General features: G+C 44.7%; 2 long non-coding RNA genes across 2 annotated transcripts in view; one reads left to right on the top strand and one right to left on the bottom strand.

Annotated features, from left to right (window-relative positions):
* The window catches only part of LOC137335246 (uncharacterized), a 109,949-nt gene that overhangs the window by 27,703 nt on the left and 63,074 nt on the right, over positions 1–19,172 (top strand). The gene's annotated exons all lie outside the window — the stretch shown is intronic.
* On the bottom strand, positions 1,190–18,637 carry LOC137335450 (uncharacterized). Its single transcript, XR_010966415.1, has 3 exons — positions 18,564–18,637; positions 3,706–3,766; positions 1,190–1,366 (listed from the first exon to the last, which is right to left on the bottom strand). It is a non-coding gene; the product is annotated as an uncharacterized lncRNA (long non-coding RNA).

Below are 19,172 nucleotides of genomic sequence, written 5' to 3'. Positions count from 1 at the left end.
ACTTATTTTCCAATCTATTACTTTGGTCTTTGTCTTACTTATGTCTTTCTCAATCTTTATCTTAAACCTTATTATGTTGTGATCGCTATTGCCTAGATGGTCCCCTATGTTTACTTCTCTTGTCTGCTCTGGTTCATTTCCCATTACTAGATCCAGCAGTGATTCCTCTCATTAACTTTTTACATGCTAGGTAAGAAAGGAGTCCTGAACACACTGTACAAAACTCCATTCTCTTTCTCTACCTCTTCTTGCCAGTTTCTTTGGGGTAGTTAAAATCTCCCATGATTATTATTCTATGTCTTTTACTGGAGCTTTATTGGAAAAGTACAGGAAAGGTCAGATAGTCAGATCAGGGTCACATTTGTGGACAGAACTGATATGTTCAGTGAAGTGGTCACCTAATGAGCATTTCATCTCCTCAGTGTAGAGAAGACCACACTGTGAGCACAGAATACAGTAACCCAGAATAGATAAAGTACATGTCAATTACTGTCAACTGGAAAGAGCATTTGGCACCCTGGACAGTGGTGCAGGAGGAGATAAATGAACAGGCATTACATCTCCTGCAATTGTATGGGAAAATGCCTGGGGAAGGGCAACTCAAAGTAGGATGTTAGAAAAATAAAAAAAGTAGAGAGTGGAGGGAAGGGGAAAATGTGCTTGTGGTCAGATTATGTTGTAGGTGGTAGAAAGGGTGAAAGATGATCTAGCAAATGTGAAGGTTGTTGGGGAGGAGGGTGAAGACAAGGAGAACTCTTCTGTTGTGAGAGGTGGTGAGAGGGGGGGAAGGGAAGAGTAGAGGCCCAGGAAATGCAGAAGACATGGTCAAGAGTGGAGGGGAGACCCCAATTGAGGAAAAAGGAGGACATTTCAGAAGCTCTGGTGTGGAAAGTGGAGTCTTCAAAGCAAATGCAATGAAGCTGGACAAATTGGGAGAAATGTAGACTATTCATGCAAGTAAAAGTAAATTAATATTTCACTTTGGAAGTAGCATCATTCAATATTTTGAAACAAAAGTGAAAGAGAAGGAAATATTTCAAGTTGCTTTTTAACTTAGAACTCTAAACAACTGACTATAGCTATAGTCTGTATATTACATTTGCTCAATATTACAAGTTTCTTTCCTCTTAAGAAATACAATCCTTTTATCATTTTTACAATTTTATTTATTAGATCTTCATGTGCCACATAACATTCTCCATACAAGAGTGTGAGCAAAGGGACCTGCTTTTGATCTCCTGCCAGTGATTCTCAGTATCCTGCTACAGGGAGGTGTGGGAGTGATTTTCTGTCCCTCTCTCAGGATAAGTACCTTCACTCTGTGCTTCCCTCTCATGTTATTATGTCCATACTGTTGTTAGGGTTCCTAATAATACAGTGATAAAGCAAAAACTAGATTTATTTTGGTTGAGAACAACTTAATATATATATCAGTACACAGCAACCCAGTGCTAGCATACAAACTCCACCCTGCAGGCTGACTAACTAGTCCACTCTGGATATAACTAATAGTTTAATTGCAACATTGACACAGTACCTACAGTATTTAAAGGAACATCACTAAATTTTAACACCTAAACTGATATTTTCCTTCTTTTAAAATAAATATTTTCATTTATTTATAACTAAATGGTTCCCTTACTATTTATTATTTACTATTATTAATGTAATAATCCTGTAATATGCCTCTATTGTAATGCAGAATATCCTTATTTATGCCACTAATAATGATATAATCATAGCTGTAGATAGACTTTCGACTGGAATTTCCACAGGTTCTCCAGGGAAGGATTGGCAGAACCCCAGAGATTTTGCAAATTGACAAAAACGGCAGTTTGCGCCATTTCTCCAGGGATTCCGCCGATCTTCCACTGAAGTTGCGGCGTGCGATTGGGAGAACCCCATGGATATTCAGGTGCCATAAGAACATAAGAAATTGGAACAGGAGTAGGCCATACGGTCCCTCGAGCCTGCTCCGCCATACAATAAGATCATGGCTGATCTTCTATCTCAACTGCACTTTCCCGCCCTATCCCCATATCCCTTGATTCCCTTAGTGTCCAAGTAGCCATTGATCTCAGTCTTGAACATACTCAATGACTGAGCATCCACATGCCTCTGGGGTAGAGAATTCCAAAGATTCACAACCCTCTGAGTGAAGAAATATTTCCTCATCTCAGTCCTCAAAGGCCTGATCTTGAGACTATGACCTCTAGTCCTAGAATCTCCAGCCAGGGGAAACAGCCCTGTCAAGCCCTCTAAGAATTTTATATGTTTCAATGAGATCACCTCTCATTCTTCTAAACTCCAGAGAATATAAGCCCATTCTACACAATCTCTCTTCATAGGACAACCCTGTCATCCCAGGAATCTATCTAGTGAACCTTCGTTGCACCCCCTCTAAGGCAAGTATATCCTTCCTTAGGTAAGGAGACTAAAACTGTACACAGTACTCCAGGTGACGTCTCACCAGAGCCCAATATAATTGCAGCAAGACCTACTTACTCTTATGTTGCAATAAAGGCTAACATACCTTTATGTTAAGTAGGTCTTGCTGCAATTATATAGGGTTCTGGTGAGACATCACCTGGAGTACTGTGTACAGTTTTGGTCTCCTTACCTAAGGAAGGATATGCCTTTGCCTTTCTAATTGCTTGCTGTACCTACATGTTAACTTTCTGTGATTCATGGACATCCAAATCCCTCTGACTACCAACATTGCTTAGTCTCTCACCTTTTACAAAATATTCTGCTTTTCTATTCTTTCTACCAAAGTGGATCATTTCACATTTCCCCACATTATACTCCATCTGCCACCTTCTTGCCCAATCACATAACCTGTCTATATTCCTTTGCTGCCTCTTTGTGTCCTCCTCACAGCTTACTTTCCCACCTAGCTTTGTATCATCAGCAAACTTGGATATATTACACTTGGTCCCCTCATCTAAGTTATTGATATAGATTGTAAACAGGTGAGGGCCAAGCATTGATCCTTGCAGCACCCCACTAGTTACAATCTGTCAACCTGAAAATGACCCGTTTATTCCTACTCTCTGTTTTCTGGCCGTTAACCAATCCTCAATCCACGGTAATATATTACCCCCAATCCCATGGGCCCTAATTTTATGTAACAACCTCTTGTGGGGCACCTTATTGAATGCCTTTTGAAAATCCAAATCTACTACATCCACTGGTTCCTCCTTATCTACCATGCTAGTTACACCCTCAAAAAACTCTAATGGGGCAATTTTAAACCCCAAAAACGGGTGGGTTGGGGGTGGGTGGGAGTTGAAAATAGTGTTTTTTTTTGGGTCGCAACCGCAAAATTTTCGGACTTTGAATTCCCAGTGGGAAGCCTGTACTTTTATGCGTCGACATTAAACCTGGAAATAAAGCTGGGTTGTGATCGCGACCGAAAAAATAGCTATTTTCAACTCCCACCCGCCCCCAATCCACCCGTTCTTGGGGTTTAAAATCATCCCCTAATAGATTTGTCAAACACGTAGCCTGTCATATACGTGTCTCTGCAGGGTAAATCCACTTGTTGTGCACTCCTGTGGAGAGCTATGCTAAAAGGGAACACAGGTCGTAGAATCAGCAGTATATTCTCCCTTTGAATACAGCTCCCCACTGGGAGTGCAGGATCGGTGAATTTATCCTTTTTATTCTTTCTGGATGTTTAATCTCATGTTTACGTTTTCTTACCACTGGCATCTTGCTTGATGATGAACTTGGTCTCAAATCCCCTTCTCTGTTGGTTTTTGCTCTGTTGATGATAAAGAGGATACAGCTGGGTCAAACTTTCTGGTTGCTGCATCCTCAATAGGTGATTCAAGAGTCCATCCCTTATTTATGTCTCTGATGTCCCACTGATTAGCTACATAATCATCCCCTAATAGATTTGTCAAACACGTAGCCTGTCATATACATGTCTCTGCAGGGTAAATCCACTTGTTGTAACTAGGTACTGTTTGTACCTGGTTAGCTCTTTAATACATTTGCTCCTTGATGGTACCTTTCTTTGCCCATGCATTTTTGATGTAATTTCTGAGACCTGGATTTTAGGCCCCCTTCCTCCCCAACCCCCCCAGGACAAATAACATTCACGCCAGACAAGTGCCAGGCAATGACCATCTCCAACAAGAGAGAGTCTAACCACCTCCCCTTGACATTCAATGGCATTACCATCGCTGAATCCCCCACCATCAACATTCTGGGGGTCACATTGACCAGAAACTTAACTGGATCAGCCACATAAATACTGTGGTGACAAGAGAAGGTCAGAGGTTGGGTATTCTGTGGTGAGTGAATCACCTCCTGACTCCCTAAAGCCTTTCCAACATCTACAAGTCACAAGTCAGGAGTGTGATGGAATACTCTCCACTTGCCTGGATGAATGCAGCTCCAACAACATTCAAGAAGCTCGATACCATCCAGGAGAAAGCAGCCCGCTTGATTGGCACCCCATCCACCACCCTAAACATTCACTCCCTTCACTACTGGCGCACCATGGTTGCAATGTGTACCATCTACTCGCCAAGGCTTCCTCGACAGCACCTTCCAAACCCGTGAACTCTACCACCTAGAAGGAAAAGGGCAGCAGGCACCTGGGAACAATACCTCCTGCATGTTCCCCTCCAAGTCACACGGCATCTCGACTTGGAAATATATCTTCGTTCCTCCATCGTTGCTGGGTCAAAATCCTGGAACTCTCTACCTAACAGCACTGTGGGAGAACCTTCACCACACGGACTGCAGTGATTCAAGAGGCGGCTCACCACCACCTTCTCAAGGGCAATTAGGGATGGGCAATAAATGCTGGCCTTGCCAGCGATGCCCACATCCCATAAACAAATAAAAAAAGGCAGGGAAAGGTCGGGTGAGAGGTAAAAATCCTGAAATTCGAACTCCTGCCTCCAATCTGCTGTATTCCCGACCACCATAATATTAACGGCAGCGATTCAGACCCTGGAGGGGGCAGAGGCCTACTTAAGATGCAGAAGTCTTGGCCCGATTACGTCATCGGCACTGCGATGCAATATTAACGTCAAGGCAGGGGGAGCCCCACACTGTCTGCTGCCCGGGAGGAGCCAACTGGCCAGAAGAGGCCAAGGTAAGTTTTAAAATCTTCCTTCTCGTTGAACTGTTTGTGGGCCAGGAGGAGCAGGAGTGCTCCCCCCAGGGGCCGCAAGGAGTCCTTGGGCCTCCCCAGACCCGGCCTCACCTCACCACATCCCCCACCCCGCCGCCAATCTTCAGGGAATCCCCAGCCCAGTTCTCATGGGTTCCTGACTGCGGCCTCCTGCGGCCAAATTCCTGCTCCCTCCCGCCAGCCAGGTAGTGAAACTGGCTGGGTGTTGGACGGGAGGGCCTCCACGTCCCTAACCAGTCGAGGTACACAGCCCATTACCGGGCTCACGCACTATTTTTCTCATGGTATGTGTAGTGTGTAGTGTGCACACCTCTGAATTGGTTTAGTAGTGGTAAGTAACTATCTAGTAGTCCTTCCTCTACTGTATGAACAATTCAGTACTGACTTTGTGGTGCAGTCAATGTGGTACTGCATGTGGTTTCAGTGATTCCATTTGTTGGTTTGGTTTATGTTTTAAGCAGAGTGTGCAATTTACCACCAGATGAACAATATCCTGATTCTGGGCCAATATCTGACCTCATGTGTTTGTACATTTCACTTTGCCAGTATGTCCTTCATGAATCTTTTACAATATTTCCTTCCATAAGCTTTTTAGTATGACAATCTTACCTCCTTTGTACTCTATTCAATTTATTACTGTTAACCCCTGTCTACAGCTCCAGTACTCTTGTATTTGGAGTCGATGGGCTAGAAATTGGGCCGCGTTGCGCCCATTTTTCAAGTGCTAAGTGGCCGACTAAGTCCTTAAAAATAGCAGGGAGGTAGTGCACACACACTTCCAATCAGAAGCGTCCTTTGTCTACGCCTGAAGCGGGAGTAAGGCCCTTTGCATGTGCAAGTAAGGGGCCTAACAACTATTTGAAGTCCTCTCTCCGAGACTGCTTTGCCCTGAGGCAGCCAACGTGGACTGCACTCAGGGAAACAAAAAAGATAGGTAGATCGCCACCGCTCCTGATCCCTAATCACCATCTCCCCCCCCCCCGCCCCCGGCCGCCTCTGCTATCCATGATTCTGGATCCCCAGCTTCCTCCCCGATCGGCCCCCACGATTCCCGGACCCCCGAACCCCAGACCCCCGATCCTCAGACACCTGATACGATCCTGATCCCTGGCCCTGTGTTGCCTCGCCACCCCCACCCCCATCCCTGGCCCCGCTCCCCGATCCCTGGCCCCACGTTGCCTCGTTCCCCCCCCTCCAATCCCCGGCCCCACTTTGCTCGTCTCCCTGATCCCCAGCCCCCGGTCCCACTTATCTGAGGGCCGCTGAAATGCTAGCAGCGATCTGATTTTTCTCTAGTCTTCACCAGTGAGTTGTTGCACCATGCCGTCCAGCTGGACCGTCCCCCCCCACCTGTGCCAGGTGGGGAAGTTCCTGAGGAAGAACCCCTTCGACCACAAGGCAGTGGTCAACATGAAACGTTCTGAGAGTCCTGCAGGGAAAGAAGAGGGTGGATCCAATCGGGCAGTTCCCCGACCAGACGGTCGATGTCATTTGGCAGAACGTCTCGTCGCCAGAACTGACCAACAGGCACCAGGATGTAGCCTGGATTGTGGTGAGAAGGGCCCTCCCAGTGCAGGCTTTCCAACACGCACAGAATCTCAGTGACACTGCGAGCTGCCCTTGAGGCTGTGGCGGGGACAAGACCGTCGTCCACCTCCTGATGGACTGCCTCTTCGCACAGAAGGTGTGGAAAGAGATGCGTTGGTATCATTCCCGGTTCATCCCCAACAGCTTGGTAACACAGGACGCTGTGCCTTACGGGTTGTTCCACAGGACGCACACTGAGACAGATATCAACTGCTGCTGGAAGACCATCAACTCAGTGAAGGAAGCCCTTTGGTCCGCCCGAAACCTGCTGGTCTTCCAGCTGAAGGAGCTGTCCACGACCGAGTGTTGCCGACCGGCACACTCCAGGATCCAGGAGTACGTGCTGCGGGACGCACTGAAGCGAGGTGCGGCCTACTCAAAGGCTCTATGGGAAAGGTCACCGTGTAAGGTCAACCCACCTTTGTATTGTACAGAATGTATTAGCAGATATGTATTGTGTTTTAAAATGCAATAATGGGATCATAGTGTGTATGATCTGCATTGTATTGGTTCGAACTATATTGCTTGAAATTGTGTCCTTTTACATTGAACTGTGTGTATCTTTAAATTTTATGAAATAAAGTATATTTTGAAATTTAAAAAAAGTGAAGTCCAAGGCCAAATATTTGGAGAGCCTCGGACCTCAGCAAAAATAAGCGCTCCCGAATTTCTGGGCCAATATTCCATGGCGTTGCACACTACAAGGGGAGGGGGGGCTAATTTTGACTTTTGGCGATAGTGTAAAACCAGTGATATCGGATTGACCACCTGTTATACATCTCTCCTGATTTTTGTTTCTGTTGAAGTCAATGGAAATTAAAATCGGGAGAGGTGTAAAATGGGCGACTGATCCAATATCGCCCATTTTACACTATTGGCCAAAGTTAAAATTGCCCCTGGGGAGTCAAGACCAAGGGTCACTTTTCAGGTCAAACACTATTAGAGGGCAGGGAGATAATTGAACCGAGGTGGGGGAGTAGAAAGGAGGCAGATGGGAGGGAAAGAAAGTCAGAAGGAAAGGGGCAGGTGGAAGAAAAGGGGAGGACAGAAAAGTGAGGGGAATTAGACAGTAGACGAAATAAGGGGGAGAGGAGAGGTGGGGAGAGGAGGTGAGGAGAGGGGAGGGGAGAGGAGGGATGGAGGAAATATGAGGGAGGGTAAGAGGATAAGGAGGAGTGGGGAAAGAAGGAAGAGTGGGAGGGAGGGAGGGAGGGAGGGAGAGGACGGGAGGGAAAGGGATGGGGAAGGGGAGAGGGAGTGGGTAGGAGGACGGGGGAGGGAAGGGGAGGGAAGGGAATGGCAGGGAGGGAGAGAGAAGGAAATGAAAGAGAGGGTTGGGGGAGAGAATGGGGAAAGAGAGAGGGGAAGGGAGAGAGAGGAGGTGAAAAGGGGGAACAGTAGAGAAGAAAGGGAGGGAGAGAACGAGGTGAAAGGGGGAGGGGAGCTGAGGGAAGGGGGAGGTGGAGAAAGGAGTGGAGTAGTGTGGAGCAAAATGAGGGGTTGGGGAGGGGAAAGAATGAGGGGAGTGGAGGGGTAGAGCAGGAGGGATGGAGTAGAGAACGAGGGGAGGTGAGGATGAGTGGAGGTGAAGGGAAGATGAGGAGGGGAGAGAGATGAAGGGGGAGGTGCAAGGGGAGAATTTGGCGCAGTGGGAGTGGGGGATGTCAGTGCAAATTTTGCTTCAGCAGGGTGCGGGATGGGGGTGGAGGGTTGGGGAAGGACAGCATCCAGTTTCTTCCTCAGTGAGGGTTGCATGCCGTCACGCTGTTCCTCGCCTCAGCAGTGGAAGAGGGGTGGGGGAGGGGGGGGAATGGAGGGGTCCAATTTCTGCCTCAGCGACGATAGGTGGGTTGCTGGCGTCCAGTTTCTGCTGCAGGTCAGTGGGCCAATTTCTGCCTCAGTGGGGTAGGGGGTGTGGGGGCTAGCTTCTACGTGAGGGAAGCCTTGTTTAAGATAGCACCCAATCTTTGTCTGAACAATGGGTGGGGGAAGGTGTGCTTTCTGCCTCAGCAGGGGGTTGCGTTTCTGTTCCTGATCCAGGAGTGGGGTTGATGCCCGGTTTCTGCATCATCGTGGGGGAAGGCGGGTGTCTGAGCAGTCATGAATGTCAAGCAGTGCTTTACCAATGTGTTAGTTCAGTCTGCGAAAGGCGCAGATGGATTTCTTGGGGTCAATTTTAACTTAAGGGTGGGAATCGCGGTGCAGGTGCCAAAGTGGGCGGCGATTCGACTGGCCACCATGTGAGTCCCAGAATAATTTATTTGCATTTATTAATGAGGCTGACTCAGAGTCCGGCAGGAACTACATCCGGTGCCAAAACCAACGCATTAAAGTCACAGGGAACGGAACATTTTAACTGCTCTCCTGCTCCATTCCTGCGAGTCAGGGGGACTTCAAATCACCCCTCTAATGTATCTCACCACCCCCCCCCCCCAGTCTTTTTACTTTCTCTTTAAAAACATCTTTTCTTTTAAAGCCTCATTTTCCTTTTATCTTTGTTTGTTTCATTCCCCATTTAATCAGTTTCACATTGTTCTTAGATTCTTATTTCTATGTCCTTTTGTTTTACCTTCTTTGTTTCTTTGTTCTTGGGTTTGTGAACTTTATTGTACGCTAGTCTTTTTCATTAACATAATTTATTTCCTGATGTTCTTTTCTTACTATTGAATATTTATCTAAATATGCTACAACCATCTAATCTAGTATCAATAAAGTGGATTACTCAGATGCAACATAGGGAACTGTTTACTGTTTGGTCTATTTGAAAGAAAGACGGCAAAATACTTGAAATGTCCCCTTTTGAAAAGGACCTGTGTACACACTGTTTGTCTCACACCACCTCAGGAAACACCCAGCATCAACCTTTACCAAAATCTTGATGACAACCAGCAGGCCACAACCAAGTCACTGCTTGGCATTGTTGGCTTTGTCCAAAAGTTAGTGAGTATCCCTGTCCTAGTCTTTTATGCAATACATAGTTATACTAACACTTTGTAGAATTACATTAGATAAGTATGGTATTTACAAAGAGTAGGGTCTTAAAGAGTGGAACAAGATTTTAAATTATGAGTTTCAAGTATCATAGTATGATACAGCACAGGAGGAGGCTATTCAGCCCATCAGGCCTATGCCAGCTCTTTGAAAGGGCTATCCAATTAATCCCATTCCCCTGCTCTTTACCCATAGCCCTGTAAATTTTCTCCCTTCAAATATTTATCCAATTCCCTTTCAAAAGTTACTATTGAATCTGCTTCCACCACCCTTACAGGCAGTGCATTCCAGACCATTATTATAACACGCTGTGTAAAAAAATGTTTCCTCATATCGACTCAGGCTCTTTTGCCGATCACCTTAAATCTGTGACCTCTGGTTACTGACCCATTGCCACTGGAAACAGTTTCTCCTTATTTGCTCTATCAAAACCGTACATGATTTTGAACACCTCTATCAAATCTCGCCTTAACCTTCACCGTTTTAAGGAGAACAACCCCAGCTTCTCCAGTCTCTCTCCACATAACTGAAGTCCCTCATCCCTGGTACCATTCTAGTAAATCTCCTCTGCATCCTCTCTCAGGCCATGACAACCTCCCTAAAGTGTGGTGCCCAGAATTGAACACAATACTCCAGCTGTGGCTTAACAAGTGTTCTATAAAGGTTTACATCGACTTACATCAAAACTACAGCACAGAAATAGGCCATTCGGCCAACTGGTCTGTGCCAGTGTTTATGCTCCACACAAACCTCCTCCCTCCCTCCCTACTTCATCTAACCCTATCAGGATACCCTTCTATTCCTTTCTCCCACATGTGCTTATCTAGCTTCCCCTTAAATGCATCTATGCTATTTGCCTCAACTCCTCCATGTGGTACACATTCTTATCACGTTTTGGGTAAAGAAGTTTCTCCTGAATCCCTATTGGATTTATTAGCGACTATTTTATATTTATGATCAATAGTTTTGGACTCCCCCACAAGTAGAAACCTTTTCTCTATGTCTACCCTATCAAACCCTGTCGTTATCTTAAAGACCTCTATCAGGTCACCCTCAACCTTCTCTTTTCTGGAGAAAAGAACCTTTCCTGATAAGGATATCCTCTCAGTTCTAGTATCATCCTTGTGAATCTTTTTTGCACCGTCTCCAACTCTATGCCTCTATTAATAATAGTTTACAATCAGTTTACAATCTATTAATAAAGCCCAGGATCCCATTTGCTTTCATTTTAGCAGCCTTCTCAACTTGTCCTGCCTCCTTCAAAGATTTGTGTACGTACATCCCCAGGTTTCTCTATTCCTGCACACCCTTTAAAATTGTACCATTTAGTTTATATTGCCTCTCCTCATTCTTCCTCCCAAAATGTATCACTTCACAATTCTCTGCTTTAAATTTTATCTGCCATGTGTCTGCCTATTTCACCAGTCTGTCTATGTCCTCATGAAGTCTGTTACTATCCTCCACATTTTTTACTACATTTCCGAGTTTCGTGTCATCCGCAAATTTTGAAATTATACCAAAGTCCAGGTCATTAATATATACCAAAAAGAGCAGTGGTGCTAATACTGACCCCTGGGGAACACCACTGTACACTTCACTCCAGCCTGAAAAACAACCGTTCACCACTACTCTCTGCTTTCTGTCCCTTAGCCAATTTTGTATCCACTGTCCCTTTAATCCCATGGGCTTTAATTTTGCTAGCAAGTTGAATGCCTTTTGAAAGTCCATATACACAACATCAACCATACTACCCTCATCAGCCCTCGCCATTAATCCATGTAAAAACTTTTATTTATCTGATTATATTTTGAAAAGTTAGAAAAATTTGGACTCTTCAGCTTTTAAAGGAGGTGAATGAGAAGGGACGTTATAGGGTATGTGATATTTATTGGAATGGAAAAGGTTAATCCTGAGTAGTACATCAAGTTAAACCACAGGTAAATAGGTACAAGCTAGGAAAAAGCAAGTTCAAGGTTGGCATGAGGAAGCACTTCTACAAAGAGTGATTAATAGGGTCACGCTATCAATAGCCTGGAGTCATTCAAGAGGCAGTTACTCTGATGGGGGGTACTGTACCACTGGTGGCTGTAGAACAACAACAACATATTAAAACATCCCAAGGCACTTCACAGGAGCGTTATCAAACAAAATTTGACACCAAGCCGCATAAGGAGATATTAAGACAGGTGACCAAAAGCTTGGTCGAAAAGGTAGGTTTTAAGGAGCATATTAAAGGAGGAGAGAGAGGTGTAGAGGCAGAGAGGTTAAGGGCGGGAATTCCAGAGCTTAGAGCCTAGGCAGCTGAAAGCACTGCCGCCAATGGTGGAGTGATTAAAATTGGGGTTGCGCAGTGGGCCAGAATTGGAGGAGCGCAGAGATCTCAGAGGGTTGTAGAGCTGGAGGAGGTTACGAGATGGCGAGGGGCAAGGCCATGGAGGAATTTGAAAACAAGCATAAGAATTTTAAAACCGAGGAGTTGCCGGACCAGGAGCCAATGGAGGTCAGTGAGCACAGGGGTGATGGGTGAACGGGACTGGTGCGAGTTAGGATACAGGCAGCAGAGTTTTGGATGAGCTCAAGTTTACAGAGGGTGCAAGGTGGGAGGCCGACCAGGAGAGCATTGGAACAGTCAAGTGTAGAGGTAACAAAGGCATGGATGGGGGTTTCAGCAGCAGATGAGCTGAGGCAGGAGCGGAGATGGGCGATGTAACTGAGATAGAAGTAGGTGGTCTTGGTGATGGAATGGATATGGGGTCTGAAGCTCATCACAGGATCACATAGGACACCAAGATTGTGAATGATCTGATTCAGCTTTAGACAGTAACCAGGGAGAGGGATGGATCAGTGGCAAGGGAATGGGCAATAAATGAAGGATGAGCTAGGTGAACCAAATAGCTTCCCTTATCTATATTTATCTTTTTGATCTTTTAGAATGATTATATAATGATTATTTTGGTTCCAAAAAATGCTTCTTTGAATGAGAATGCTGATAACAAAGACTGATGTATTTATTCCTGATTATGTTTTTCCGTCAAAAAGCTGGTAAAAGATTGTTTTCAAGAGAAACACTGAATTAATCTGTTTGACCCTGCTCTATGTTGAAAGGGAGGAACTGAGAGCAATAACCCCAAAACTAAGTTATGAATGTATTAGAAACATATCAGCACATATGACCATGGGGGAAGTTTTTCACATGACACCCACTGGGCGTTTTACTGAAGTATTGATTTGTGCAACGTGAACAATAAATAAATATTATTGCATACATTGCATTTCCCTATCAGCAGGATGGTGATACCAGCAGTTTGGAAATTTGACCTACCCAATCAAGCAAAGCCATGGTAATCATAGTTTTCTTTTATTCATTCATGGGATGTGGGCGTCGCTGGCAAGGCCAGCATTTATTGCCCATCCCTAATTGCCCTTGAGAAGGTGACGGCGAGCCACCTTCTTGAACGGCTGCAGTCCATGTAGTGAAGGTTCTCCCACAGCGCTGTTAAGTAGGGAGTTCCAGGATTTTGACCCAGCGATGATGAAGGATGGATGGTCAAGTCAGGATGGTGTGTGACTTGTAGGGGAACATGCAGGTGGTGGTGTTCCCACCCGCTTGCTGCCTTTGTCCTTCTAGGTGGTAAAGGTCGCGGGTTTGGCAGGTGCTGTCGAAGAAGCCTTGGCGAGTTGCTGCAGTGCATCTTGTAGATGGTACACACTGCAGCACGGTGCGCCGGTGGTGGAGGGATTGAATGTTTAAGGTGGTGGATAGGGTGCCAATCAAGAGGGCTGCTTTGTCCTGGATGGCGTCGAGCTTCTTGAGTGTTGTTGGAGCTGCACTCATCCAGGCAAGTGGAGAGTACTTGCCACTTATCTGCCCAAGCCTGGATGTTGTCCAGGTCTTGCTGCACAGGGGCACGGACTGCTTCATTATCTGAGGGGTTGCGAATTTCACACCTTAACAAGCAGGAAATTAATCTCTTGACCCTTAGAAGAAACAAATTGACTGCTAATCCAGATGTGCTGATGAGAAACTTCACAACGATCTCTTAAAGAGCAGCCAATGAAGGCCAATTTCACTACCATTTTTTTTCCCTTCCAATGTCCTCTGCTTTTCTATTCACCTCGCCTGAAGAGGCTCAGTGGTAGCACTCTCGTCTCTGAGTTAGTAGGTTGTAGGTTCAAATCCCACTCCAGAGAAATGAGCACAAAATCTAGGCCGACACTCCAATGCAGTACTGAGGGAGAGCTGCACTATCAGGTGCCATCTTTAGGATGAGATGTTAAACCAAGGCCCACTCTGCCCTCACAGGTGGACGTAGAAGAATACCATGGCACTATTTTTGAAGACGAGCAGGGGTGTTCTCCCCGGTGTCCTGGCCAATATCTATCCCCAGGAACAAATTATCTGCTCGTTATCTGCGCGCAAATTGGCTGCTGCATTTCCTACATTACATCAGTGACTACACTTCATTGGCTGTAAAGCGTTTTGGGACGTTGGAAGGTCATGAAAGCAGCTATATAAATGTAAGTCTTTCTTTCTGAAGGCACAGATTTATGCTGAAATATGTGTAGGGTATTTTACAGCCTCGCTAGATGGGAGCATGGGTCACAGATAGTGCTGGAACATTATGGAGCTGATTCTGCAAACCAGAATCCCGTCTAGCTGCATGCTGGGAGCAGAACCTTACAATAGTACCCCTATGATTCCAAAAGTGATGTCAGCACTTCAGAACCTCATACAAATTAAAATTCTTCATTTACCAACCTGGACAGTGAGTGACCTCAGCCTATTCAGCTGTAGGATGATCACTGCTGAGCCTGAGCCAGTCCTCAGCAAACATTCACACACTCTTATTTTCCAGGTGGTAGCCCTAGATAGTGATCAGGACTGGAAACCGGTTTGATTTTTCACCCTCCTTAGCCAAAGGGTGATGAGGTCAACTATAGTGCTTCTACCATACTATCACCCATTCTAATGGGAACTAAGTTGAACAATACAATCCACCGCTCAAGCAGAGGAGCTGATCAGCTAATCCAGCAGGAGGTTTTTTGATGTCTTAGTAACTAAGTACACCAGTCAGTGAGGTACCGAGCTATGCAGAGATTGAACTCTGTATGGCTCAGTCCCAGTCTGCATGGATGGTGTATTAAGATATCAAAGAATCTTCTTCAGTGTTATTCATAGTCCAGAAGCTGGATATAGTCTTCCCCTGAGATCCCTTTTGCTTGTGTGTCTGAACCTGTTGTCCTTCTTGTTTCACATCAAAAAGGATGATAGTGGCAATGATAAGAGCAAACGCCATCTTGTTAGTCTCTCGCTGACTTTGGCAACATCCTTGGCCTGTTAACAACTCTTATAACCAATGCCATCTAGGTATTTGGAATGTGTACCATGGCCACATTTAACTGCATTGACGCAACACTTAATTGCTGTTTCACAACAGCCTCATAAGCCCATTTTCAAGGTCATAAATCCATGTCAGAAAATAGGAATCTCCAACCATCCCAGACAATTATTTTGAGTAGTAGTGCTATTTCCAGGTATCATTAAAATGTCAACAAAATTAGCAACAGGTGAAAAATCAATCCCAAGGTGACTTGTGAATTAGTGAAAACATCAGCAGTAACATGACTGAGAATATTATCCTAGAAATTAACATTGGCGATATTAGTGGATGAAAACAACACTAACACCTTCGTATGACAGTCCTCTCTGTTATTTTAATGGAGACAGTTGCCCATACCGTGTCATTATGCATCGCTAATCTCTGTATCAAGTACACAAAAACACTTTTTCGGCACGCTATTTGAATAATATATAAATGTATGGTTTTCTGATGTAACTGAGAACAATTGCAAAACAATGGAAGGGGCGGTTCTGCAATCCCACGTTCACAGAAGGGAGTTTGCAGGGCGCATAAGCTGGTGAACTGGGGCTGCAATGTTGTAGCGCTATCTCCCACCTGTGCTCCCTGCAAGTGCGGCTCCCCACTCGGAGCTTTGAAGTGTGGAATCATCTCCATAAAGTTTTATTGAAAATTATTATTCCATAATATAAAATCATACCCCCAACTGCGTTCTCATCCATGAGAGATGTATGTATTGTTCTCCAAATACTGAGGTCATTCATGGAAAACCTGACAATTTGTACTTGATTGGAAATAAGCCTGAGTCCAGGCGCTATGACAGACTCATTGGGGGTGGTTTTCAACTTTGGCGGGAGCACTTGTAATGTTCCCAATGGAAAGGAAAGTCGGGCCGTTTCTATAAAGGGCAGTCGATTCCTAACACCACTTTTACACCCCCGCGACAAGTTGAAAATCCCAGCCATTGTTTAAAATTTAGTCTTATAATAGATCAGAGTCAGTCAGCATAAACCAATTAACTTTATCCAAACAGCAGCAAAGTAATTGAAGATGGATCCCTCACCGTGTAAGCAAGGATCTACACAACCAATTTATTTGAATTGCAAGTTTTGGACCAAAGCTTAGCAAGAGAGTACTAAATTCAATTTACTGAATACAAAAAATAACCATACAGATAAGTTATTAATCATACTATTCTTTCAATCAGCTGGTTTGAAGAGTAGTTTTGAGGGTGGTAATAATGAAAAGCATGGCAAAGGGAGCAATCACTGATGGTAACTGTATTGTTTATCACAAGTATGATTCCCAGAATTCAATTGAGAACAAACACAAATTAAGTGTCTGTCTGGCATCTTCACCTTCATGTGACCACATGCAACTGGGGTTAAGGAGCCTGTTGTGCTTTGATCTGCTTATCACATTAACTTTTCAACATGCGGAGCCAATACAAGAAGACAATTAATCACTGAGACCAGTGGTAACTTGAACGAAAACTTTAATTTTTAAACTACAAATCACTCCTGCTATCTACCAAGCTTATTTCTATATAAATACACCAGATTACCGAGTAACAAGATCTATCCAAATATACTAGATCATTGAGCAACAGATTGGTTTAATTATTACCAGTAATATCACAGGACTTAGGTTCTTCTAAACAAGGTGCTTATAAGCAAAGCTAATAAATGCACAAATATTTGGTTAAAGGAGTTGCTAAACTGACACAATGCATCTAATTACAGCAGACTCTCTAGCACTGTCCAGCGAGCCATACAAAAACCATGTTAGCCTGTTGGTTGGTTATAAACCAAAGCCTAGAACTGTGGTGCGGAATATGTAATCTATGCAGGGTGGAGGAATTTGGGGCAGAGCCTGTTTCTGTCGGGTTTCCGCCCCTTGCTAGCCCATTGATAAATTCTGAAGGTGGGGGAGGGTACTTTTTTCTGTCAGGTTTCCTCCCTTTTCTGCCTCATTAATAAATTCTGACGGGGGAGGGTGCTTTTTTCTGCTGGTTTCCTGCTCCGTTGATAAATTCCGAGGTGGAGGGGGGGAGGGTAATTTTTGCAGTCGGGTTTCCTCCCTTTTCAGGTTCTTTGATAAATCCCGAGGGTGGGGGGTATTTTTTTCTGTCGGGCTTCTGCCCTTTTTGCTGCATTGATAAATTCCAAGGGTGGGGGGTGTTTTATTTTGTTTGCTCCTCCCCCGCAGCATCATGGCCTCACTTTTGGAGGCGGGACTGGCAAGATACCATGTTCCCTGGAAATCCTGCCAGTTCCATGCTTTTATAGGGCCAGCAGTAAATACACCTACATGAAGCAGGGATCCTTGTCATACAAGGGCCACAAATGGGCCCCACAATGGTACTTGGCCCAAGAGAGATCAATTACTATTAGGTTATCAACAGACCAGCAAGGTAACAGAAGCAACCAGGTCAGGAAGAAAATGTTAAAGTTTTAAAATTTAGGCCAGACCGGCCTGCATTCACTGCTCCCAAAACCCCACTGGCTCCGTGGGGTGCGTGCCCCAGTAGCGCTATTAATGATGCGAGCACCTGCCCCTATTATTCAAATAGATCCACCACCAGCATTTGGGACAGGGTCAAGGTGAGGGCAAATCGGCAGGCGGGCATTAGGCGAGCCTTGGGAATCAATGAGGTAGTCATGGTGCCTCCCCCCTCTGATTTTCAACAGCTAGCCGCTGGTTTTCAAGCACAAAATAGGTGGCTCTGAGCTGAATTTTTCCCCCGTCTGTTGCAAATTTAAAATTAAATCCTTTCTTCCATTTTTTTCACTGCTGTCATGTTGGAGCTCAAATCCTCTTACCTCTGCTTACTTTCATTTTCCTTCCACCAGATTTGCTCTCAGGATTTATCTCTGTCTCTCTCTTAGTGTCTGACATGGAGCTGCAGGCATTTTAGCAACACAGGATATGGAAATCTAGAGGAAAAAGGTGGTGGAACAGGATATGCAAGAAAATGGGTCTCTCAGACTCCCCCACAAGGTTTCGTTCTTGGTATCTTTCTCTGAAGTCTTTCGGAAGTTCACTCGCTCAAAGTCTCTCTCTTGGATTAATGGATTGATGAATTCTCTTCATCTGTGACACCAGTAGCATTTCTTCGTCTTTTTGCTAATCATACTAGATCATGAAAGGACAATGAGAAACAAAGACCAATTTACAGATCTGCTGATGAGATCGGTAAAGTGGTTTTATACAGTGCCGGTGAGCCAAGAATCACATCGCCGTCATGGACTGTCCAAACCCACTTTAACTTCTGCTTAGTTTCAGTTCTAAATAATCACCCATCGCTTTCCATCTCCCAGCCACACAGCCATCTCTATTACTTTGCCTATTAAAGTACTCTTTCTAACTGGCTCACACGCTGGCCCCATATGAATTCATTGAAAGCCATCTGACTTTAACTGTGAAATTCCACTTTTTGAAAGAAAGCTCAATTCATCAGGTTATTTACTCACTATTGTAGTCATCGAGTCTCCAACACTTCAGTTCTGAAGACTTGTTTTGTTTATTAGAAAAGCAAATTTCTTCTGGCCAGACTCCCAAAAACACCAGCAGGATCCCTGGTAATCTGTAAACACTGACAGCTATATCAACCTATGAACACTGGCAGAACTACATTGACCCGGAAATAACACCAGCTATTGACAGAGCAGGATATACTTTGCAGAAATTGGACAGAGATAACAAATGTGTCTCCCATCAATAAATCCTCAAATTTCCTAATTCTGTTTAATTGCCACTTATTACTAATTATAAGTTTACTATCTACCAATACTTCAGGGTACCCCAATTCAGCATGCTTGTATTTTTCAAAATATACAAACCAAGCAGAGCATAAAGGGAGCCGCAAGAGGAACCAAAACAAGGCAAGGAGGAGAGCAGAGGGTAAGTTGGCAAGAATTTAGTTAATTGGTTAGTGTTTTTAGTGGTTAGTGTCAGATAAACAGTAAGTTGCCTTAAAGCTAAACAAACAGTTTAAATAACTATTAGCTAACATGGCAGGAGAGCTGGGGCCCATCACATGCACATCCTGTGCCATATGGGAACTCCAGAAAACTTTGTGT

Source organism: Heptranchias perlo, chromosome 19 (assembly GCF_035084215.1).
Source record: "Heptranchias perlo isolate sHepPer1 chromosome 19, sHepPer1.hap1, whole genome shotgun sequence".
In the NCBI taxonomy this organism is placed as follows: domain Eukaryota; kingdom Metazoa; phylum Chordata; class Chondrichthyes; order Hexanchiformes; family Hexanchidae; genus Heptranchias; species Heptranchias perlo.
This window is presented reverse-complemented; position numbering and strand designations above follow the sequence as displayed.